General features: G+C 40.3%; 1 protein-coding gene across 6 annotated transcripts in view; it reads left to right on the top strand.

Moving 5' to 3' along the window:
• Positions 1 to 4,658: 4,658 nt before the first annotated feature.
• Positions 4,659 to 25,562, top strand: part of STAMBPL1 (STAM binding protein like 1) — a 45,834-nt gene continuing 24,930 nt past the window's right edge. For 2 of the 6 annotated variants that reach the window (XR_009522435.1, XM_060034521.1), the window contains exons 1-2: positions 4,659 to 5,086; positions 6,221 to 6,281. The gene's annotated coding sequence lies outside the window, so the exon portion shown is untranslated. Of the gene's footprint in view, positions 5,087 to 5,207; positions 5,343 to 6,220; positions 6,282 to 21,758; positions 22,276 to 25,562 lie in introns of those variants that run through there. The other 4 variants (XM_060034517.1, XM_060034519.1, XM_060034518.1 and 1 more) reach the window with 4 other exon arrangements.

The raw sequence follows: 25,562 nt of genomic DNA, 5'->3' as shown, positions 1-25,562 counted from the left end.
AGTGCTATCTTGTGTGTTTTGCACTGTTTCTGCTCAAACCTACTGAATAGCTGTTAAATAATAGTCAAAGCTTACCACAGAAGGATTTCTATTGCATGAAGTAGCCCCAGGGGAGATGTATATGTTTTGACAGTGAGGGCGAGGGTCAGATGCTTTTCTACCACCTCCTTCCCGCTCTCGCTCCACCTGTCTGTCCCTCCCCACACATCCTTTTTATCTGTAAGTCAGACTGCAAAAAAAGGTCTTTAGAAAAAAATCTATTGCTCCAAACACTACTACTATTCGTTCCGCTGATATTTTTCCCAGACACAACAAAAACTAGTGAGTTTTTATTATTTTATTATAAATCTCTTTCACATCTGGCTTCATAAGAGATGACTGGATTCTCACACTTGCACCTGCATTCTAGCTGTGGCAACATCATCCATGTAGCTCTGGAAAAGTCCACTGCAAACTCATGAGAGAATGAAAAAAAAAGTCAAGGAATGGATTTGTGTTTTCATGAAAACAGTTTTGACCTTGCTGAGTAGACTGGATAGTTTTGACTGTCTGAAAAGATTTCAAGGGTCACTTCCATACTTTGAGAATTATTGGTATAAACAAAAGCAAACCCCAGAGTTTTAAGAACACATGTTTTTAAGAATATAGTAATTTCTGAGGTACATGCTTTTAAGTACACAACCTATGAGATGAATTTTTCTTCTAATAGAATGAGTTGGGTATTTTAATTCATTCTCCCCCTTGATTTTTTTTTTTTTTTTTTTTTTTTTTTGGCGGTACGCGGACCTCTCACTGTTGTGGCCTCTCCCGTTGCGGAGCACAGGCTCCGGACGCGCAGGCTCAGCGGCCATGGCTCACGGGCCCAGCTGCTCCGCGGCATGTGGGATCTTCCCGGACCGGCGAGTGAACCCGCGTCCCCTGCATCGGCAGGCGGACTCTCAACCACTGCGCCACCAGGGAAGCCCTTCCCCTTTGATTTTAAAGATAATCCAGAGCCAGGAAACTCTAAATCTGTGAAACAAAGAACAAGAACTCCAGTCCATCTGGTCTCAGCAAGGACCTCCTGTAAGGGCGATTATTTCCCCAAGTAGCACCATTTTATGTGCAAACACCAAACAATTACAGGAGGGTACAAATTAATTTCAGTTCCTCAATCAATGTAAATTCAACACTGCCCACTTTCTCCTGGTACTGTCAGTTCCAACAAATAAGATTCTCTTAGGATGTCGACTGATGGGGAGAATAAAGACTACTCCAAACTCGTGGACTTTTGGGTGCCCCAAGGAGAGTGGCAGACCTCCATGTGATGGCCAATCAGAGGCAAGAGGTTGCCTCTTTTTCTTGAATACCAGCACCCTGTGCTCATCCAGCTTCTCTGAACAGATCTATCTCTGATGTTGTGGAACAGCAGAAAATTCTGAGTGCTGACTCCCTGTTACTTATACAGTGAGAAAGGTATTAATGTTTTGCCACTTATCGCACTTGGGAAATACTCAAATGCAGCATTACTTAATAAAGCAATTTAGAATGTAATGTCTTGTTTCTATATGTACCATCAACTAAACAAAAGACAGGGGAGTCCCTTAATTCATCACTCTTCTTTGTGAAATAGTGCGTCCTTCATTTTTTCCTCTCTCTCTTCTTTATTCCTACCTTTGTCCTTTTCTCAAACATTTATTATGTACCTATTTTGAATGAGGCACTGTGATAGATACAACCTTATATTTTTCTGGCTTCCAATATTGTTTATTTTTAATTATTAAATCTTTTTTTCCTTAAAGAAGATGAAATCATGCCCTTTATAGAAAATTTAAATTACAGTAAAGTATAAAGAAGGCAATTATAATTGCCTATAACAAATCTCTAGGGATAATTTTAATAAATTCTCCTAGATGTTTTCCCTGTGTTTTTACCTATTTGAGATTATATGTTTTTGCAGTTTTGTATCGTTCTTATTTATTTAACATTGTATCATAAGCAGCTTCATCATAAACATAACTCTAATGCCCAAAGTTGGTGATAAATATCCCAGTGGAAAAATCTGATTCCTCATTTCAGATTTCCTTAGGATACATTGCTTCCTGGAAGTGAAATTACTTTGGGCAAAGGGATGTGTGTATTTTACAGCTTCTGTTAACATACTGATAAATTCCTTCCCTGGCAGCGTATCCAAATTATACCACCAGATGAGGGGGCTCATTTCATTGCATCCTCACCAGTATTGATGGGCAATGTTTATTTATATACAATCTTTGTTAATATAATTGATAAAGGCAAAAAAAATCTATCTTTTAAAGGAATTTATATTGAAATAGAATCTTTAAAAGTGCAAGCAAAATTATAGAACACTTTAAAATTCTCTAAGGTAAAAGATGTATAAATATTTCTGTGCCCACTTTTCACTAATTCAGTTAATGAAAGGGAGGCAGAGCTTGGATCAACCCAACCTCACTGTGTCAGAGTTCTCATGGCAAACACTAAAACCAATTCTGGTTAACTTAAGCAGAAGAGAAATGTCTTGGAAGGCCATTACATAGAATACCAAAGAGACAGAAAGGTTGGAGAATCCGGCTCATGAAACAGGCAGGGCAGCTTGGTAGCTGGAATCAGAACAGGCCACACCACCCAAGCAGCCCACTTAGGACACTACTGGTACTGCCATTGGACAGTCCCACCTCTCACTGCTGGCACTGCTGTCTATGGGCACGAAAGCTACTCCACAGATAATGGTATTATTTCTAAAAGGTCCCTTTGAATCAGACTGCAGATTCAGAGACTTGGGTAGGAGACTCTGATTGGCTGAACTTAGGTCCCATGATGCTAGCTGCTAAGGGGAGGAGACAGTGAGTGCTGAGCTATTTTGCCTTTTATGAGAGTTTGGGATTCTAGGCAACAAGTCTATGATCAATGACCACTATAAATATTTATGTGCATTCTTTATTTCATAATACTTTTTAGGAATCTGATTAATCTTTTTTTTTTTCTTTGGCTGCCTGGGGTCTTAGTTGCTGCACGCGGGATCTTCATTGCTGCACGTGGGACCTTTCGTTGCAGCACATGGGCTTCTCTCTAGTTGTGGCATGCGGGTTTTTCTCTCTCTAGTTGTGGCACACAGGCTCCAGAGCATGTGGGCTCTGTAGTTTTGCAGCACGTGGTCTCTCTAGTTGAGGTGTGCAGGCTCAGTAGTTGTGGCATGCAGGCTTAGTTGCCCTGCAGCATGTGGGATCTTAGTTCCCCAACCAGGGATCTAACTCGCCTCCCTTGCATTGGAAGGTGGATTCTTTACCACTGGGCCACTGGGGAAGCCCCTGATTAATCTTCTTAATTATCACTGAATTTTAGATTGTCTAGTAGGTCATGAGATTATCTAGTTCTGAATTACACACTCAAATGTCTACCATATCCTCAATGTCAGGGGATGGGGCATATAGGAGTGGTGGGGACTGGGGAAAACTGAAGAGCATCTTCCCAGTCTAAAGGATACACCTACTACTTAGTTCTAGCTGATGGCTGCTAGAACCCACCATGAAGCAAAAGTTGCCAGTCCTTCCAACTTTCCAGCACATGCCCAAAGTCTGAATTTTTGTTAAAATTTAGACTCAAATTCAAAATTAGAAAAAACAATGATACCACTGCTTCTTAAAAATCAAGGCTGCAGGCTGCCTGTAATAGCCAGACCTCTCCATTTCAAAAACCAGTGCAGGGAGATGAGCCCTAAGAGGGTGAAATGCCTTAGGCCAAACAGCTCATTTGGTGACAGAACCAGGGCTAGAAGTTTGGTCTCCTGAAGAAAAGCAGGTTAGAAAAAGTTCATGTTCCATTTCCTCTCTCTGCAGTCACTTCCCTCTCTTGGAAGTAACCTCCCAACCAAACTCAGAAAAAGTAAAAAAATGTCTGCATTTCACTCAGAAGTAGTAGTGTTTGTATAATGTTTACACATTCAGAGATTTACACATTAAAAGCCAATAGGAATAGCCTTTGGTATCTGATCAGAATTTAAATCTTAACTTCTACAACTTTCCAGGTGGGTCACCTGGGACAAATTACCTTGCTCCTCTGTGCCTCGGTCATGGGAAAAGTAAGAGTACCCTTTATAAGGGCTATGGAGGGGATGAAATAAGATTTCATGTAGAGTGCCTGGCTCAGTGCCAGGACCATACTAAAAACAATGCACATGATAATAATATAATATCCCAAAGATATCATAATAGCCTGCATTACCACAGGACACAGAGCAGGGAGAGGGGAGGAGGACTAAACTGTTTCACGGTGTGTGTGGGGGGGGGTTATGGATAAATCTCAAGGTGGAATTCCTAATACGGTGTAAGTGGGATTTTCACGAAAACCCTATCCTTCCTCTGACTGCGATGCGAGTTCACGGTCAAATCCAGCTGTATCACCTCACGTGTGCACTTAAAAGGCACCCACTCTGGTCCCCCTCAGTGAAACTGATGGTGGAGCGAAATGAGAGTTCACGTGGTTCTGGGCTGAGAAGGGGACGGGCAGGGTTTCAGAAGAGAAAGTCGCACCCGATTGTTTCACATTCACTCTAGGCCGAACCGCGGGGACCTGCTTCCACCCGCGAGCGTTTTCTGCGGAACACGGGAGGCCGCCGCCGAGGAAGGGGCGGAGGCAGAGGCGGAGGCGGCACCCAGGGGCCGGGGCAGAGGAGGCCGGGACCATCGCAGTGACAGTTTATTTTCCTGCGGCGGCGGCGGCATCAGGGACGGCTGCTGCAGGCTCGGGATCGCCAGGCCTGCGCGTGGGTTTTCGAGGGAGCTCTCTGCGCTGGGCGCTGGGGAGCTACGGCAGCGAAGTGGAGGAGGAAGAGAGGAACGCACAGAAGCCAAACGAGTGAAGGTAGCAAAGCTCCATCAGTCCGTAGAGAAGCGGAGGAGGGTCGGCAGAGTGACGGGAGCGGGCGACTGCTCGCTGGGTGCCCTATCACCCTACTGCAGTGCCTTCTAGCAAAAGCCACCGCGGCCCGGGCTGCAGCGGCCAGACGGATGCCAAGGCCACACGGCAGGCGCGGGGACAGCCGCTGCAGTCGCCATCCCACGCGGGCTCCGGACATCAGGGGCTGCTGGTGAGTAGGCGCGCGCGCGCGTGTGTGTGTGTCTGTGTGTGTGTGCGCGCACCGGCACAGGCAAGTGTGCACGGCGGACGCGTGTGCCCGGTGGCCTGGCGCGCGCCGGCCCCTCTTCCGCTGGCGACGTCCTGTCCCGGGCTTGCTCCGCGGGAGGAAAATGCGCTTTGCGGCCGCTCACTTCCTTCCTGCGAGTCCTGCGGTCGGCTGCCTCAACCTGCGTTGCCTCTGTCCGCCCCCCAGCGGGCTCCGAGGGGTTAGTTTCACCTTGATGGGGAAAGCAGGAAGCCGTGGCTCCTGGGGGCAGGGTGGGACGCCCGCAGTGATCTACCTCCACGCGGGTGTTTCTGGTTTAGGCTTGGGGCGCGGCCTCGGAGATGGTGTCGGCGTTCAGAGAGACCCCCCGCATTGTCTTTGGGGGTGCGAGGTGTGGGGAGGGAAGGGGCGGCGGTTGGAAAAACAGGCGTCCTTGCAGGACCGTGTGTCATGCCTTTCTAGATGATGCTTACTGTTACGCCGTTTATGAGCCACTGTTACGCCGTTTATGAGCCACTCATAAGGCATTTTCCCTCACCTGAATAATTTATAAGCCTTAATGGAGAGCCTTTAATGAAACACACAAAGAAGTGGAATGTCACTAAAACATAATTTTCCAGAACTCTCTGAAACAAGCCACACCGCTGATAGCCAAGAGCCTAAGGTGCTGTAATTACTGAAATTTGAAAATAAATAAATAAACAATAAGTAATTCAGGAAACAGAACCTGATCGAGAGGATTGAAGAAAATCTTAAGTGTCTGGGTGGCTTCGGGGTGGCCTTCTGGAAATCGGTGTTTGAATCTTTGAATCTTTCAAAGTAAGCTCCAGAGAGCCCAGTGCTTTCCAAACATCCTGCTAATCACTGAGAATAAAATGAAGTCTTAGGTTTTAAGGCATTTCTAAGTTTATAATGGATATCACCAGGATGCTGATTTATGATCTCATGATTCAAGGCCCTGTCAAGGTCAATATGGCAGATTTGTTCCAGCCGTTCAATTACACGTGAATGTTTGATTTTCTGTTTCAAGTTTCGGGGAGTAGTTTTCTATGGTTGTTTTACACAGAGTTTAAGCCACTATCTTCTATGCTTTTCCAGATCTTGTTTCAGTTGGCAGTCTTATGTTTGTGGGATGGATGCTAAATTGAACTTCAAAAAGGTACTCTGTTTTAAAATATATATGTATAAAAATGTACTCTGTGACTCTATTATTGTAGACATTTTATAGCTACACTGTAAATATCTATGTTTCTTTTTAATACTGAGTCAATGCCTTTGGGAAGGCACTGGGAAGTAGGTACCTCTTGTTTACCGTTTGCTCCATTACATCTTCATTCAAAGGCATGAAATGTTATTAGAATCTCCCTGGAAAATGAACAGGCTGCTTGTTTTCTGTTCAAGCACGTATATAGCAAATTGCTTACCTCTTGGGAATCTGCTCTTGAACATACTTTAGGGCCAGTTTCTTGCATACTTTTGCTCTGTTTTATAGGACTCATTCCCATTGAAAGGCTTGGAAGGAGAAGTGGGAGCATCATGGTCCCAAGGGTGTCCTCAGCAAAGAGATTATTTCCTGGAGAGGAGACTGTTTTGGGGATTAGCTTCTGAGAAGGACTGATAAAAAATAAAGAATTGTTAGTAATAGTTACCTCTGTTTACTTTCGGCACAAAGGTCTTAACACAGTTCGATCACATTCCTTCTTCAAGGACTCTTCCCAAGACTACTTACAGCTACAATCCAGAGAGCGAGGTTGCCTTTTATAGAGAAGCAAAACCTGGTAATTCTTGCTCAGGATCGGAGGGGTAGAAGAAATAGTAGATGCTGCCCAGAAAATGCCATGTGCCTTCAGGGAGGATACATTTACCAATTAGACACACTTATAAACCACTGGGTTTGTGATTCTGTCTAATCCTAGCATTTTTTTCTCTCCCCTGTGAAAGATTTAGGAGTAGCTTCAATTGAAACTACGGGAAATGACTCATGGTCATCCTTGAAAATGTGAGAGTCAGTTCTCTACCCCTGAGGGCTAATGGATCTCAGCTGCCCATTAAATATTTGTTAAATGAATACCAATTCTAGAATCTTCCCAACCTTACTACATCACCTCTTCTAGTATTGATTATTTTTAGCCATAACTTTATATGAATCATCAAACATCAAACATTAAATTGGAGCCAATTGATAGTCAACTAAGACCAACTTCCTCAACTGAAGGAACAATAACGATCCCGCTAAAACAAAACAAAACCAAACAAAGAAAAAACCACTGTATTGGTACTTACTGACTTGCTTATTTCAGCTATCTGAACATGTGAATTGTCCAGTTGGATGTGTTGAGTGTACATTCAGAAATCCTGAGTTGACATCGTAATGTTCAACTCAGGAATGATCTAGATGTAGCTACATCTGGATATGCCTTTTGTCAGAAATTAGTTGCATTTCTAAGCAAATTAGATGAACTTCTAGTACCATCCTTCATCTCCTCATGTTGAGTAGAAAAGCCAGTTAAACTTTTGGCAAATTGCTAAGTCTTCAAAGTTCATATTTGATTTTCTTTCTAAATTTTAAATTAAATCCACGTTATGTTTGTCCATTGATGTGGTTGGCTTACAGACATTAATTCAGACCACTGGCTACTGAGTAACTTGTATTTATTAAAAGCAGCCCCTTGATATAAACACCAGTAATTCATATGTTTTGATTAGCTCTAGCTAGCCTTTCAAAATAAATGAGTGCATTGTATGATCTTGAATATGAAGAGTGTTATGCCTTCCGTTTTTTTTTTTTTTTAATAGCTCTGACTTAACGTCCCCAGTCATTGGAGGTTTACCCTGTGATTATGATTCATGATCTAATTTCAGGATGAACGATTAGAAAGCTGACTGAAATTTGTCTGGATATTAACATTATGGTGCATATAATAATGCAGATTTTTCTCTGATATTCTTCCCTTTTTGTCCTCCAATCAAGCTTGTTTCATCCTGAATAAAAATCAAATGAGATCCTTAAACATTTCAAAAGGTTTTCCTGTTGGGCTGTGTCCAAAATAAATAAAATTTAAAAATTGCTTATTACTGTTGTGAAGTAACACAAACACTACTGCTATTCTCTGCATAATGAAACATGGCCATTCTTATCAAGTATTCATTTGATAAGTAGGCACCCGAGCCCTTGAACTAGAGTTAAAGGCATGTTCCTTCCATGTCTCATTAAGTCCCTTGAAAGCAAGGGGATGGAATTTTGATTTAGATCAAGTAGCCAATTCAAGGTAGGTTCCTTGAAAGGAGTACGTAATGAAAGCATCTTTTCGGAAGAGCACTTTGGCAGTTGGATGGGGAGTGAGTGGGTTAACAGAAGGAGAGAGTGGAGGTGAAATGTGATGTCAGATAATGACAGCCTGACATAAGATCCCAGAGACACTGAGATGAAGAAGGGAAAACATCAGACAGCCAGACATCAGGATTCTTTGTTTTATGTGGAAGAGGAATCGTAAACCTGGGGCATAGTGTGATCACACACGTATTCCACATCCACGGAACACCTCACCAGTTGATCACAGCATTCTTTCCTGCCGAGCCCTGGTGTAACCTCAGAATCTTGCAAACGTTTGACAAATACTTATTAATAAATACTAGTTATTAAACATGTGCTATATGCCAGGCACTGTACTCAGCCTTTACATTTGTTATCTCAAGGATGATGGAGTGGTTGGGAACATGAATTCTTTTTGCCATTTACGAGTTGTGGGTCCTTGATTAAGTTACTAACTTCTCTGAGCTTCAGTTTCTTCATCTTTCAATTGGGATATTAGTTTCTGTCTCATAAGGTTTGGGGAAGGATTAAATGAATAAATAGGTATAAATGAAAAGTACTGAGAAGTGTCTGGCACAAGGTTAACTGCTACATGTATTAGTTGTTACTATTGTTATTAATTCATAAAACAACCTTATGGAATAGGTGCCATTTTGCAGATTAAAAAATTGAGGCACAAAAAGGCCAGGTAATTCACTCGGGGCCATAGGCTGGGATAGAGTGATAGAGCTGGGCATCAAACCCAGACAATCCGACTCCGGTGTTTGCTTGCCTAACTTGTGTGTATCCCTGATCACATGCCAGGTGCTGGGGACACTGACTGGGGAGAGAAAAGTGGGGGCTTGTCCTAATGAGATCCAGGGCTCCAGTCATTTCCACTGCAGAGTTTGTCATCTCCTATATAGATAGGATTAGTACCCAGATTATTGTACAAAACGTTTGCTGTTTTTCCTTGATGTTTGGGTATTTTGTAAATGTGTTTCATTAAATACTTTAAGAAGGGGTCCAATTTGTGTTTTCACATATGCTTTAAAAGTAGTTTATTTTTTGTTTTTGCCTAACAGTTGACATATGCAATACGTATTATATTCATTTGTAATATCTTTCCTTGTACCTAGTGATCCTTCGCTGGAGGCCGCAGGATATGTCTCCCTAATATAATGTATAATATATACATTATATGTTTTATATATATTGTGTGATGTAATATTATTTAGCTATATAATATATATTAGATGCATTTTATACAGTGTATGTCGTGTATACATAATATAATGTATACATTATATATAAGGTATGTATTATAAAATATATACATTATACTACATATTATATGTAATATAATAGATACTGTATAACACATATTAGGGAGACATTTACGTTAGATGTAAAGAATCGCTGGAGAAGAGAGATGTTACGAATAATTATGTGTACATTATATTATTGGAAAGGTATCAGTATTCTGAAAAACTTCTATGCCATCCACCTTTGTCCACACTCTCAGAGTCTTATATATCTCCCATTCAGAAGCCATGGTGAAGTTATGATGACATTTCATAACCATTTTTATTCAGAATATTTTATAGAGTAAAAGCAGAGTAAATTTTAGCTGTTCTTTGACTTGACATAATTACGTGTAATTATAAAAGGCCAGGCGTTTTTATCATTGGACCTGCCATTAACATTATATTATACTTCGACTATACCTCAATTAAAAAAGAAAAAAAAAGAGAGGCCAGATTTTAATTATAGGTGGGAAGACTGCTGTAGCAACAAAGAATCAAAAATTCTGCATTCCTCCAGCACTTCTTTAGCAAGGTGTATGTCATCACTGATTTCAATATTTTAACATTACATTAGTCCTTATAATTCTTTATTCTCATAAATAAATTTCAGAAATCTGTAACTAGTATTGTTTTTTTCTAAGGAGGCAAAAACTTTTCTTGGTCTTGTGTAAAGTTCACAGATACTATTTAGTTGAGGAAAATTTTTTAAATCTCATTTTTAAAAATACAGTCTGCATTGTTTGATTTTACCCTTTTGTGCAAATTACATAATTAGTTAACTAAAGTCCAGTTTCTTTTAAAGGAACTATTTTAAAATTTTGTGAGTTTAAATTTGATTAAGTTTGAGTTTTGGTGAATTCGGTCTTTTGTTTTTAAACTTTTGCTATACTTAGGTTTCAGTGCTTTCACCGTAAATGAACCAAAGATTCAGCCCAGCCTCATACAAGAGATAGCTGTTCAGGGACTCATCACAAATTATTCATTTTGATTGCTTGACTTGATTTGACCCTGGTTTATTGGAAACAGGAGGCCAGTGATGACTCATTTTTAACCCTTCCAGTCCCCAGTTAACGCTGCCTGCCTGTTTTGCCTTTGCAGGTACTGGGGGAAACTCCACTGTGGGTCTTTTTTGGGAGTGTTACTTCAAACTTGAGTGGCTAGGACAGTAATCAACTGTGCACCTTTTCATTAAAGGCATAAAGAAAACTGCAGTCAGTAATGGTGATCAAGTTTAAATTCAGCTCATCTAAGGACCGTATAATTTTATTTAACCTGTTGCTGGAGCCCTGTCTTTTAACACCGGAAGTATGCATTTCAACCACTGAGAAGAAATATGGAGAGGCCTTTATGCCTGTGGGTTCATGCTTCAGTCTTCTGACAGATTGACTTCAGTTCCTTTTCCAATCTGTTTTGTCCTTGAGAGGTTGGTTTATAAACTGTTCCACAGGATAAATTTTCTTTAACAAGAGGAACAATTGGAAGTGGTAGATGGAATGAGATTAGGAAAGAGAAGCCTGGAATAAATCCTTCATACGTTCCTGTTTTTGTAAAAATGGGGCCGAGAAACTCCTTACTGAATCAATGTAGTACTTTAAGGAAAAAAAAAAAGATGAAAATCACTTACAATCATTGGTGGGTGTGGAACTTTTTTTTGTCCAAGTATTGAAAAGTTCAAGAAATTCAAATGTGGCTTTTGAAAGAAATGTAAATGACCATCACATGCTTATGGCATCAAGGTTCTTTGTCTTTTGTCAAGTGTAATATTATTGAAAGACTTAGAAAGGTAACTAGGGCAGTGCATCGCAAACTAGTCTCAAAAAACCAGAATCACTTCCGTGCCACCCCCTAGGTTATTATTCAGTAAGATTGGGCGGGGCCTGGGAGCCTTCTTCTAACAGCCTTTTCAGAGGATTCTGATGCAGGTGGTCAATAAACCATACTTAGAGAAAAACCTATTTAGGAGCTAAATCTAATTTTATATGCAAATTTGTGCTTCTGTTTTTAAGCTTGATGCATTTATTCCTCTGATTTTCATATACATTTTTATGGAATAACATAGCCGTCAAGGCTGCCTTGGAGTTTTTATAATGGCAGCCAACACTGTGTTTAATTTTCTTATTAATACCTGTTTTCAGGTGGAAGAAATCAGAAAACCACAGAGTTGGCAGGAAAGAATGTTGCACCTCCTTCTGAATGACAGATGTTGGGATAGGGCAGAGAGGGTTTGATCAAAAAGAAAAGTAGGGCAAGACTTCTATATTGGGAAGCAGTGGAAAGCAAAGTCTAATAGTGCACAGCACTGAGGGCCAGCAAGGGTGTTTAGACCTCTTCGGGTAGACACTAGGTTATCAGTTGCTTTTTTGAGCAGGGGACTAACCTGATGCAAACAAGCCTTACTCTTGTGCTAGGGACACATGGTACGTGGTCCAGAAGAGAGGATTAAGGAAAGGCAGAAGGGAGCAGGGTGAGCACTTGGGGCTTTGAATTTGGCAGGACTGACTGAAGGGTTCATGCAGCAGTGTTCTCCCGTGCTGTTTTCCTGAAGGTCTGTAGCCAATAAACTGCTCTCCAGCAGCTGCATGTTATGGTGTGACACCAAGGCTGCCCAGTCATCAGGCCAGATAGCCTCTCTGGGTTTAGAAAGCCCTTGAATAACTGTTTCAACTACCACTACCTTCATAACGTTGTGAGGCAAGGGTCTCAACGTTAGACAAGGGAAACAGACTCAGGGAGTAATTGATCAAAATCCACACATCTAGAAACTGGCAGGGCTAGGCTTCAAATCTGGAGCTACCTACTGAGAATTTATAGGCTTTAAAAACAGTATAATTTGTCATAATGAAGTGATACATACTTGTAACAAATTGTACCGAAATGAATAAGTTAAATATGAAATCCTTCATGATTTCATCCTTGAGAGAACAGCTGAGAAAAATCCAGTGCATGTTGTTCAGATACCTTTCTTGCAAATGCCAACATACATTAAATACATATGTGGGAGTCATACGTTATATGCTATTTTACAACTTGCTTTTTTTTTCACTTAATGCTGTAACGCGGACAACTTCCTGGTTCAGCACGTATAGATGTAAGTCTTTTCTAATGGCTTCATTTCCTGTACAGATTCTTTATTTCAAATAACCTCCTTTTGATGGCTGTGTATTTTAATTTCCAAAATTGTAATATTTTTAAGCCATGCTACAGTGGGAGCAAGTGTGTGTGTGAGTGTGTGTGTGTGTGTATTAGTGTATTATTTGGGCAGGACAGTCTATGGGGGAAACTTAGAATTGCTTGGTCAACAGGAATGCGTATTATTTTTTTTAATTGCCAATTTCTCTTCCAGTCTTCATCAATATTAAGTATGACCAATCATGTAAATTTTATCAATCAAATAAGTGGAAATACCATTTCAAATCCATAGTTTCTTAATTACTAGTGAAATTAATATTTTTCACGTGTTGCTTAGCCATTTATATTTCTCTCATGACGTGTTCATTCCATTTGCCGATTTTTATTCAACTTTGTATCTCTTTTTTACTGTTCTGCAAATATGCCCTATAGTTTAGACATAATCAATATTATATATGTTGCATATGATGCAAACTTTTTTCCTTTTGTTGTCATTTTACTTGTTGAAGGGATTGTTAAGGTACTAACTGAACATTTTTAAAATATTTAATTTTAAAATAATTTCAGAATTCCAGAAAATTGCAAAAATAGTACACAGAATTTCTGTATATCCTTTTTACCCGTTTCCCCAAATATTAACAGTTAATATAATCGCGGTAGTTATCAAAATCAGGATACTAACATTGTTACAATACTATATTGTCTCATCTACAGATCTTATTCACATTTCACCAGTGTCCTCCTTCTGGTCCAGGACCCCATACAGGATCACACATGGCATTTTTTGTCATGTCTCCTGAGTCCCTTTTGATCTGAAACATTCCTTCAGTCTTTCTGTCTTTCATCATCTTGACACTTTTTAAGAACACTGGCCAGTTTTTTTTGTAGAAAATCCCTCAGTTTGGGTTTGTATGGTATTTCTTCATGAGTATATGACCAAGAGTGTGACTTAGTTTGGAAGTGGTCAAAAATATCTGCCTGAGGAAGAGAAGCTTAAACTAACACTGGAAAGATACAGAGGAAGTAGAAGTGTGAAATGAGGGTGAATAGAAGGCTGGTGGGTTGGCAGCTGGATCAGACCCAGCTTTGTGGGACCTATTAAAGATGCATGATATTGACAGTGATGGAAAGCTATTAAAGGGTTTTAAGTGAAGAAATGACAATATCTGAATAGCATACCTGTTGTATATAGAATTAAACAAAGGGGAGCATGATGGAAACAAATAGACCAATTAGAAGGCTATTCGAGCGATGCAGACAGAGTAAAGGGTGACACAGATTGGGTACTGTAAGGAAAGATGGTGAGAAAATGCAGATTTGAGAGATATCTTGGAGGGTGACTCAGCAACTATAAGTGGTAGAATGGATGTGGAGTTGAGGGAGGGAGAAGATGCATGGTGACTGTTTCCAAGTTTTGCCAGGTTGTGTGTAATTGGGTGTTGATGCCATTCACTGAGATACAGAAGTTTTCTCTGTTGAAGTCAGAAGCATCACCATCTCCACTTCCCTTAGATGCCAACATTTGCAGTATCTTTGCCTACTTACGCTCCTATATCCCCGTCTGTCCACTTAACTTCCAGGTTCTATGTTTTTTTTCCCCTCAGAATCGCTCCCAATAGCTATTTATCCTTCTACATTCTTTTTACCACTCTCAGTCCAGTCCTGGGGTATCTCAAACACAGTTGCATACTTGCCTCCTCTCTGAATTGCCGATATCTCTTCTCTATGTAAGTTTATCCATCACTCCCAGACTTTTATTTTTCAGCTTCATTGAGGTACAATTAACAGACTACTTCAATTTAATAAATATGTACTTAGTTCCTAGTTTGGGCAGATCACCTTATTGAGCAGAGTTGAGAATTAAATAAGAAGCTAAGCAAAATTGAAGAGATTCAGGGTCTTTTTGCCTAATGATAAAAAGAATCTGTATCCTTGTCATACTACTTACATAAAAATAAATTCCACACAGATCAACGGTATTTATTCAAAAATAACTAACCATAAAATTACTAGGAGAAAAGATTGGTAGACATATTTAAAAAAAATTTTTATCATCAGTCAGTTTGAAGACCTTTTAAAGAATGATGAAAAATCCAGATATCATAAAAGAAAAAAATAGATCCATTTGACAGCCTAAAATTTTAAAATTTTGTACAAAAAATTAAACAACCTTCAACAAAAACTCCAACTAAACTAATAAATATAGAAAGAAGGATAGAAATAGAAAATTCACCATTTTCAAACACCACAGTAATAATCACTTCAGAAAAGAATAATCTTTGGATGCTAAAATGAATGGGCAAAAGTATACTTGCATATTGGCAAAGTAATTCCCTATAAGACACTTTGTAATTACAAAAGGAAAAATAGTATCTTTACAGGGGAGAAACATGGCAGACATAACTTAGGTGATCAGAGTAAACATTGCTGATAACAGGGCAAATCAGTGTCTCCTGATGTACTGAGAAGGACACACCACCACTTCTGAGATATTTTTGCCAAAAAATGCATAACCACCTCTGTTGTATTTCGTATTTGTAGCACTTACCGCAGTTTTAATGATATATTTGTGCAGTTAGTTGTTTAGTATCTTAGTACCTCTGTGCTCAACCTCCTGCCTCTAGCAGAAGGTAAATTTCAAAAGATCAATATCCTCTGTGTCTTTGCTCACTTGTTCCTAGCAGGAAGTAGGAGCTTCATAAATAATGTTGAATAAATGAATGAATGAATGAATTTACTTGGAGCTGATACTTGTGGGAAAGATATACAGTAGTTATTAGCCTTGGAACTATTGAGTGAGAAATCACAGTCGGATACCCTGGTGAAAGTGGATGGAGTATAGACACAGTGCTCAGATTAAGCCTTAAATGAAGCCTTGAAAGAAATGTGTCCCATGGAATAAAAGTATGTTAAAAGACAGAAAATTAATAGGTAAGATGCAAGGTGAGGGAAGCGGGAGGAAAAAGGAAATGCCTCTACTTCATTTAGAGCAAAGCAGGAGTTTGTTCTAAAGTAGGTACTGTTCAGCTGATCAAGGCAGGTATTTAGGGGGTTATTTGTAACTGTCTTAGAGCAGTTTTATCTGATGCAGTGAGTCTCAAGTTTCAATGTGCATAAAGATCTCCTAGGCTGCTTGATAAAAATAGAGCTCTGTGGGGCACCCTTGGCAGAAATTCTGACTTGATGGGGCATAGAAATCTGTTTCTTATTAACAACCACCCTCCTCCTCCACTGAGTAATTATGGTGCAGGTGGCCCAGGAACCACACTCAGAGGAAACTTTACATCAGAGTAGAGGGGTATAAGCTGCAGTGAAGGAAAATAAGAAGGAAGTGAGTAGGGCGAACAAAGAGAAACAGTGGATGGCCACTTGCTAACGACTTTGGCAGTATAGGGAGGGGGCTCTTTAAACATTTAAAAGTAACCTGCCAGGGAAAGTTATGAAGGGACACAGCCTGTTTTGGTTTTGTCCACCTCGTTGAAGAGATTGTCTAGTTCAAAACCAAAAATGTGACTGCAGCTGTCTATTGAAATATGTTGAACAGTTAGAATATTTCCTTTGGTTGAGGAACACAGGAGAAGCAGCGTATGAGAGGTATTCTGGGACAGCTTTTGCTTTTGAAAGTAGTGCTGGGGCTTCCCTGGTGGCGCAGTGGTTGAGAGTCCGCCTGCCAATGCAGGGGACACGGGTTCGTGCCCCGGTCCAGCAAGATCCTACATGCCGCCGAGCGGCTGGGCCCGTGAGCCATGGCCGCTGAGCCTGCGCGTCCAGAGCCTGTGCCCCGCAACGGGAGAGGCCACAACAGTGAGAGGCCCGCGTAACGCAAAAAAAAAAAAAAAAAAAAAAGAAAGAAAGTAGTGCTGGACTAAATTCATGCCTTTCAAGCACTGCCCTTAGGAAATTTATGAAAATTAAATAAAATTGATTAATAATGCCCAAGGACTGACCTCATCTCTGGGCTTCAGGCATCTGGCAGGCAAGAAGATGATGTTATTTAAAAAATGTATTTCTGACTCATTATGCTTCATTGAATTAGATAACTTGTGGATAGTATTTTCTTTTCTTTTTTAACATCTTTATTGGAGTATAATTGCTTTACAGTGGTGTGTTAGTTTCTGCTTTATAACAAAGTACATCAGCTATACATATACATATATCCTCACATCCCCTCCCTCTTGAGTCTCCCTCCCACTCTCCCTATCCCACCCCTCTAGGTGGTCACAAAGCACCGAGCTGATCTCCCTGTGCTATGTGGCTGCTTCCCACTAGCTATTTTACATTTGGTAGTATATATATGTCCATGCCACTCTCTCACTTCGTCCCATCTTACCCTTACCCCTCCCCATGTTCTAAAGTCCATTCTCTACCTCTGCATCTTTATTCCTGTCCTACCCCTAGGTTCTTCAGAACCTTTTTTTTTTTTAGATTCCATATATATGTGTTAGCATATGGTATTTGTTTTTCTCTTTCTGACTTACTTCACTCTGTATGACAGACTGTAGGTCCATCCACCTCACTACAAATAACTCAATTTCATTTCTCTTTATGGCTGAGTAATATTCCATTGTATATATGTACCACATCTTTATCTATTCATCTGTCGATGGACACCTTAGGTTGCTTCCATGTCCTGGCTATTGTAAATAGTGCTGCAATGAGCACTGTGATACATGACTCTTTTTGAATTATGATTTTCTCAGGGTATATGCCCAGTAGAGGGATTGCTGGGTCATATGGTAGTTCTATTTTTAGTTTTTTAAGGAAGCTCCATACTGTTCTCCATAGTGGCTGTATCAAATTACCTTCCCACCAACAGTGCAAGTGTTACCTTGGATAGTATTTTCTTAAAAGCAAATTGCAATAAAAAGGGAAGTATGTTCAAGTGGATGTTAGAGTTTAGTGGCTTATGGGTGGCTTATCTTTAGAATGCATAATTTCCATGAAATTTTAGTATTTCAACAGCAAGATAACACAATTAAGCTCAAATGAATCTATCTTGGCAAATTAACTGAATTTCTCCCCAACACTTCAAATTCATTTTCCAAATGTTTTATGAATTTTTAATTGTTTTATGAAGATATTAATTGAATCGCCTCATTTAAAAAGTACAACAGAATCATAAATTAGTATACTTGTGAGCATATGAAATGCCTTTTGAATACCAGAATTTATTTTATTTTTTTATTGAAGTATAGTTGATTTACAATATTGTGTCAGTTTCAGGTGTACAGCAAACTGATTCAGTTATACATATATATATTTTTTTTTCCAATTCTTTTCCATTATAGGTTATTACAAGACATTGGCTATAGTTCCCTGTGCTATACAGTAAATACATGTTGTTTAGCTATTTTATATATAGTAGCATATATCTGTTAATCCCATACTCCTAATTTATCCCTCTCCCCCATTTCCCCTTCAGTAACCATAACTTTGTTTTCTATGTCTGTGAGTCTGTTTCTGTTTTGTTTTTTTTTTGTGGTACGTGGGCCTCTCACTGCTGTGGCCTTTCCCGTTGCGGAGCACAGGCTCAGCGGCCATGGCTCACGGGCCCAACCGCTCCGCGGCATGTGGGATCTTCCCGGACCGGGGCACGAACCCGTGTCCCCTGCATCGGCAGGCGGACTCTCAACCACTGCGCCACCAGGGAAGCCCTGTTTCTGTTTTATAAATAAGTTCATTTGTATTATGTTTTAGATTCCACATAAGTGATATATGTTATTTGTCTTTGGCTTACTTCACTCAGTGTGATAATCTCTAGGTCCATCCATGTAGCTACAGAGACATTTATTTCATTCTTTTTTATGGCCAAGTAATTTGAGTACCACAATTTAGAAGTTACATTAAAAACCAGCACATATTTTGAATTAAACTGTGTCTTGGTCGAATAATTATGCATTTGAATTTCTTCACTACATATTCCAGGTGGTCAGTCCACAGACATCGCATCACTCTGCCTAAGAAACAAGTGGAGGGAATGGATGCCCTTTTATTTCTTTGGCCGGAAGACGATGAAACAGATGTAATGCTGAACTGAAGTCTCATTTCTGCAATAAATCCTATCACTCTTGTCCAAAGTCCAAGAATTTGACTTTCCCCTGATTTCACCATCAGCTATTAAATATTAATTGCGAGTATCGCTGTGTGACTACGAGTATGAACTCTGGGATATTACATACCTAATTTTGAGTCCTTGCTCCACCACTTACTTAAGTTGCTTGTCTAGTCTAGGCTCAAGCTTCCTCCCCTGTAAAATGGAGATAATGGTCATTATCATTTGCTGAGTGCTTCCTGACACCAAGCAGCTGGCTGTTGGTTTCACAAGCATTTTCTCACTTCACCTTCTCAACAGGTCTTTCCTTAGTTACTGTTATCAACCCCACTTTGCAGTCTGGGTAGTTGTGATTCTGCAGTTATTGCTTGGAGTCAGGCTTTGAACCCATGTGGTCTGACCCTGGAGGCTGCATGTCTAATCTCTAGACTCAACTGCTTCCTATTTGATAAGGCGGTTGTGGGGGCTGAGAATGGAGGTCAATGCATTACTTCAGATAACCAGGGAAGGAAAGCTTTTGGTTAGTATATAATTAGTAACCCATTACTATAATATGATATTATATTATCATAATAATATAATTATTATTACGATAGCTCTTTTGCTGAATTAAAGGTGATATACATAGTCCTACCTCACCTGCCCAGAACTCAACTTGCTCTTATGTAGAAGACAGTAGAGGAAAGAAAAGGTAAGAAAAATGATTTTTGAGCAACCAAATTAGAAATCAGGTAGCAGTCACTGCAATCAGCATATAGTTTATTCACAGGAGATCCTTTCAGACCCATGTCCAGTTAAACTTTAATTTTACAAATAAATTTAAATTATTTTATCAGTAATCAAGATAGACTAAAAGGAGAGAAAGACTGAAGTCAGAGAAGTTTAGTAAAGAAGTTGTTTTTTAAGTGATTTTCTAGATGAAAACAAATTAGAACTGGAGGGAAGCATTGCTGTTGGCAGGTACATTGAAATAAAACTGAATCATGAAGAAAGAGTTAAATAATATTTATATTTTAATCAAAGAAGAATGTAATATTATAGAAATATTTCCTTCAAAAATTGTTAAATCTCACAAACTTCTTCCCCTTCTTCTTCTTCTTCTTAATATTAGTATTAGTATTCAGAATTACCACTTTCACCATTGGATTCACATAGGTAAACATTTCCTTATGTTGCCAGAGGAATCCTGTATCAATTGGGCAGCAGATTACAGAATCCTAAGAGTGCCTTCAACAATGGTACTTATGTCTTACACAATAACAGTTCAGAGGAGAATGGTTTCAAGGTAAGCTCAGCAGCTCAACAGTGTCTGCAAGGAGCCAGGCTCCTTCTACCCTCCACCTCTGCCATCCAGCTGGGTCTTAGGCTTGACCCGTCTGGGTTGCAAGACGGCTGCTGCATTTCAAGTCTTACATGAAGACACATGTCCAGCTGATGAAAAGGCGCATATTCTCCAGACTATCTCTTTGTGTTAGAGATGAAAGTATCTCAGAGTCCTCCCAATAGATTTCTCCCTTCTGGTCCCATTGTCCAAGATTTGGTCACTTGCCAACTAGTCAAGTCCTGAGTGCCAGGGAGTCTGGAAAAGTGAATATCTCTAGTGAGGCTGGGCCCTGCTGGCAGGAAGAAGCGGGGGTGGGGAGAGTGGGCGGCTGTTGGATAGACAACTGACAGCGGCTGTCAAAGACTAATTGCAATGAAGCAAGTAGTTAAACATTAGTCATCTCTGCTATGTATAATAGAAGCCTACGTCATCTTACTTTTCTAACCATTTGATGTGAAAAAGGACTGATTTTCTTTGAGTTTTCTACTGCATGCCAGGAACTGTAATAGAATTTGTGTGTGTGTGTGTTTTAATGATCTTTATTTAATTTGGTCATGCTGCGTGGCATGCGGGATCTTAGTTCCCCAACTGGGGATGGAAGTGGACGCCCCCTGCAGTGGAAGCGTAGAGTCCTAACCACTGGACCGCCAGGAAGTTCTCTTTTTTGTGTTTTTTTTTTTTAACCTCATGTAAGCTTCCACTGAGTTCTTCTGGAAGGGTGTTATTTCCCCCCATTTAATAGATGAAGATAAAGTACACAAAAGGGTTAAATAAGACACCATAGCACTCCCACCTCACAAGTGGTTAGAAGCTGGTTTCTCCTACACATACATATACAGCCCCAAACCCTGAGCTGCTGGGTTAAGGGTGCCCAACCATCTCACCTGGTGTCAGAATAAAAATTGTACTGCACTATGAGAAATAATTCTTTTCTGTCCCAAAGTGCAACTTGATTGCCCTCAGCGTAGCCTAGACTTACCTAAAAGTAATTTAAAACATATATTGGGGGCTTCCCTGGTGGCGCAGTGGTTGAGAGTCCGCCTGCCGATGCAGGGGACACGGGTTCGTGCCCCGGTCTGGGAAGATCCCACATGCCGCAGAGTGGCTGGGCCCGTGAGCCATGGCCGCTGAGCCTGCGCGTCCGGAGTCTGTGCTCCGCAGCGAGAGGGGCCACAACAGTGAGAGGCCCACGTATCACAAAAAAAAAACCAACAAATACAAAACCTATATTGGGCATGGTGTTTTATTTAATAATCTTTCCTGTAGCAACTGCATTCTTGCTGATTGATCTAATCTTAACCACACTGCTGAGGTATGTTTAACTTGGGATATCCTTCTAGGAATAAGAGACAAATGCCTGATACCTAGCAGGTACTCACATGTAGTACTTACAAGTATATAAAAAAGACAATAAAAGCTATTTCTAATATTCGGATCAAGTTTCATATTTATCAATATTTTAGTACAAATAATGTTATCATCTGGGTCACAGCAGATGATAATTTCTGATTTACAAATATTGTATAAAAATAATCTCTTGAGTATAAAAAAATAATCTTTGGTTTTAACATCTGAATCCTTCCAAATGAAAAGCAAGGATGGGCTTAGGTCATTTTTTTTTTCCTGAAGCAGGTCCCAATCTGTAAGCCTCCTGTGACTCAGGAGATACTCCTTTCTGCCTCTGTCATTTAAAGCATGGGAGTGACCCTTTAACCTCCTTTTATCTAAATCAGATTAGGTCACTGCGGCCCACAGTCTAGGTTATGATCATTTGCTTTATCTCCAACTAAGTAAATTGCACCATGTTCTTCCAGGAAAACCTGAACTCTAACCCAGTGGGGAGAAGAAAGGCTGCTTTTGGCCAATTAGAAATGAGATTACAGCGTGTGGCATGAGGTGTTCTGGCCTCTCTCATCTGCCACCCCTGCTTATCCAGTTCCCTACAGCACTCAGCCTGAAAGGAGTACCAGTGAGAAAATGACACATTTGGGCGATGGTCTCACTGGCTGTCCTGTGTGCCCGGTCTCTCAGGAGACTCTTTCCTGCCTGGTTAGTCTTTTGTATTCTGGAAAATCTGGCTCTGTGTATGCAAGTAAGTCAGGATTCTGAGCTTAGCACCCCTGCCCCCCCCAAAAAAAAGTATTTAAGAAAAAAAAAGAAAGAGAAGGAAAATTAAGGGAATTAATAATTTAGGCTAAAAAGGTCACAAAAGAAACACTGTGTTAACAGATTCGATATTGTTCTTGGCATTACTTGATGCTGGTTTTAAAGGGCAGAATCGTAGAGCTGCTTCCATATTTCCTTGGGGGCAGTTGAGGCATAGAGACATCCAGGCTATGTATCAACTAAAAATTTATATTTTTATATTAGAAAAAGAGAATGGGTATTGCAGATTATATAGCAGTCTGCCACATTTGCTCTTGTGGGTCTTGGGTTCTGTGAGGTAAGGTATCTCTTATTGTGCCCTCAGTGTTCTAATTATTTTAGTGAGACCTTAGTAGTACAAATGGAAGGTGATACTTGACCATTATTTTTTCATCTTTTAGATACTCATGGCCCACTATATTTCTGGTTAGATTGAAGTAGCATGGCGAGGTTTTGTTTTGTTTGTTTGCGTAGTTGATCTAGAGCAGCGGGTTTTCAAATTTTTTGGTCATGAGACCACTTTACACCCTTAAAAATTACTAAGGGCACTAAAAAGCTTTGTTTCTGTGGGTTATATCTATTTATATTTATCATATTAAAAATTGTAGCAGACATTTACAAGAAGATACAAGTGAGCATAGCCATTAACTTGTACCCTATGGAACTCTCCACTATACAGCTGGATGGTAAAAAAAAAAGCAAATAATGTTTTAGTAATATTACAAAAATAATATTGACCTTGCAGACCCCGTGGGGATGCTGTATCACACTTTGACATCTACTGGTCTTGAGAACATAACCTGTTTATGCTGACATGGGTAATTGTTTATATTGCAGGGGATAAGTGCTAGGACTGCAGATTGAAAAATAAAGGAATTAAGGCAGGACCACTGCCACTGAGTAGTTAATGGTCCAAAAAGAAGCAGTTAACTGACCAATGTATAAACTTCTTTCTTATTAGATTTGAGGGGAGTTGGTTTCTGTTTCTGAATTATAAATAAATTTGTGTGTGGGAGTTAATAGAGTTAAAGAGAGATTTAACTATTGGTTTTCATCTATAGGAATTTAATAAATTCTGGTGTTCAAGATATATTGAATTAAGCATTTTATACGTCTAGAAGCTCATTGCGGAAAAGTTTGATTTTTCTGTGCACTTACCATTGTTTCTGGCCGCCCAGCCCTGAATCTACCTTTTCTCACCTGGCACATCCCACTTTGCCTCCTATGGAAGTGTGAAGTGCTAGATATTTGCGTTTTGCGTTTTTAACCACCTTTGCAGCCTGGCTGCAGGCGTGTGACCTAGGTTCTGCCAGTCAGGCACCTCCATCTCATATTTTGAAATAGAAACTAGTGACATGAAAAAATATGTGGCATCTCCACAGGTGGTTTCCCAGACAGCAGCTGGTGTCGGTGATGGAAGCCACTGGCTCCCCCGCCCACCAGTGACAGGCAGCAGACCAGTGCTGCTGTGTGATTTGGGGTCATGTTGCTGGGTATGTAGCCTCCAGGCCCAATTTCTCTGGCCTTCTTGGAAATTTGTGACCTTTCCATTATCATTCTGTGGATTCAAGAGTCAGTGCCTTTGCTTGCAACTAAGAATCCTGCTTGATACATTCTCAGATGCAGTGTCTTTCAAAGCGTTGTTTGGAAGTCTCATGTATGAAAATCACCTGCACCACATCCTAACAATGCTATTGGTGGGCTTAAAACTAGGGGATCCAAAATCCTTTTGAGTTCCAGGAATCTGCATTTTAAACAAGTCTCAGGGTTATATGATTTTAGAAGTGCTGTGCTAATGTTTCCAACTTTTTAAATTATTTGTGCTCTGTTTAAGGATCTGAGTAACCCCTAAAAGAATTCATCTTTGGCTTTTAGGAGACCCTAATCAATGAGTACCTAGTATTTCCTTGTCCTGTTCTCTCCCCACCCAGCCTCAAATTCTCCATAAGCCTCTTTGTTCTGTCTCCTTAACTCTTTTAACGTCTTTTTTTTTTTCCGTTTTATTCTCACCAAGAAGTGGTAATTCCCCCAAAGGGATTGCCTACATTCAGTGGTCCCAGGATTAATTTGGATTTTAAAACTACACTGTGACTGGGGCTCTCTGTAGGTCCTTTCTTTCTTGGGCATTTCTGCAACCTGCAGGCCGACAGCTTGATGTGTACTCCAGGGATCACTGGAGAGGATGAAGGGGAAAGATCAGAACACACTAAGTGACTTTCCTTGGAAGGATTGTCCAGCCATGGATTCAGGTCAGAAAATAGCACGGAAGGATTGAATAATCTACTTCTGAAGTTTTTGAGAATCACAGAATGTTGTAACTTGAAAGAGTGTAGCTTAACCCCCTCATTTCATGAATGAGGAACTGAGGAGAAAATATGTGTTCAGAGTCGCATAAGTGATTAGTGGAATATGTAAGCCGACATAAATTTAGAAGTGGGAAGTGATCATGCAGAGCTCGACCTAAACTAGCATACAAAGGAAGGAGACTAACATTTATCGAGTGATTATTTGAACTTGGGTACATTCACTTAACATCCCTGAGCCTCAGTTTCCTCAACTGCAAAATCAAGATTCTAGTAATAGTGGACATTGATATGATATTGACTATGTGCTGGGAACTGTTCTAAGCACTTTGTGTGCTAAGTCATTTAATCCTTACCACAATGACATGACATAGGTACTCTTATTTTCCCCCTTTATTCAGGTGCACAGAAAGGTTAGATATTTACCTGCAGTCACCCAGCTAGAGTATTCATTTTCTATTGCTGCACTGCAAATCACCCCAAGCTTCATGTGTTAAGACAACATACATTTGTTATCTCACAGTTTTGTGGGTCAGGAGTCTAGGCACGGCACAACTAGGTCCGCTGCTCGGGGTCTCACAAGGCAGCAATGGAGGCGTCGACCAGGGTAAGGATCTGATCTGAGGCTTGGAGTCCTCTTCCAAGAGCCGTTATTCTTGGCAGAATTCATCTCCCTACTGCTGTGGAACTCAGGCTGGCTGAGTCTTCCAGGTCAGCAAGAGAGGTCTCCCACTCAGGATAATCTCCCTTCTGATTAATTGAACCTCAAATGATTAGGGGCCTTAATATATCTGCAGAATCTCTTCGTCTTTGCCATGTGACAGAATATAATAAACATGGGAGTAATCTCCCATCACCTTTGCTGTGTTCTGCTGAGATGAGAAGCCA

The sequence above is a fragment of the Delphinus delphis genome, chromosome 16, assembly GCF_949987515.2.
Source record: "Delphinus delphis chromosome 16, mDelDel1.2, whole genome shotgun sequence".
Lineage (NCBI taxonomy): Eukaryota > Metazoa > Chordata > Mammalia > Artiodactyla > Delphinidae > Delphinus > Delphinus delphis.
This window is presented reverse-complemented; position numbering and strand designations above follow the sequence as displayed.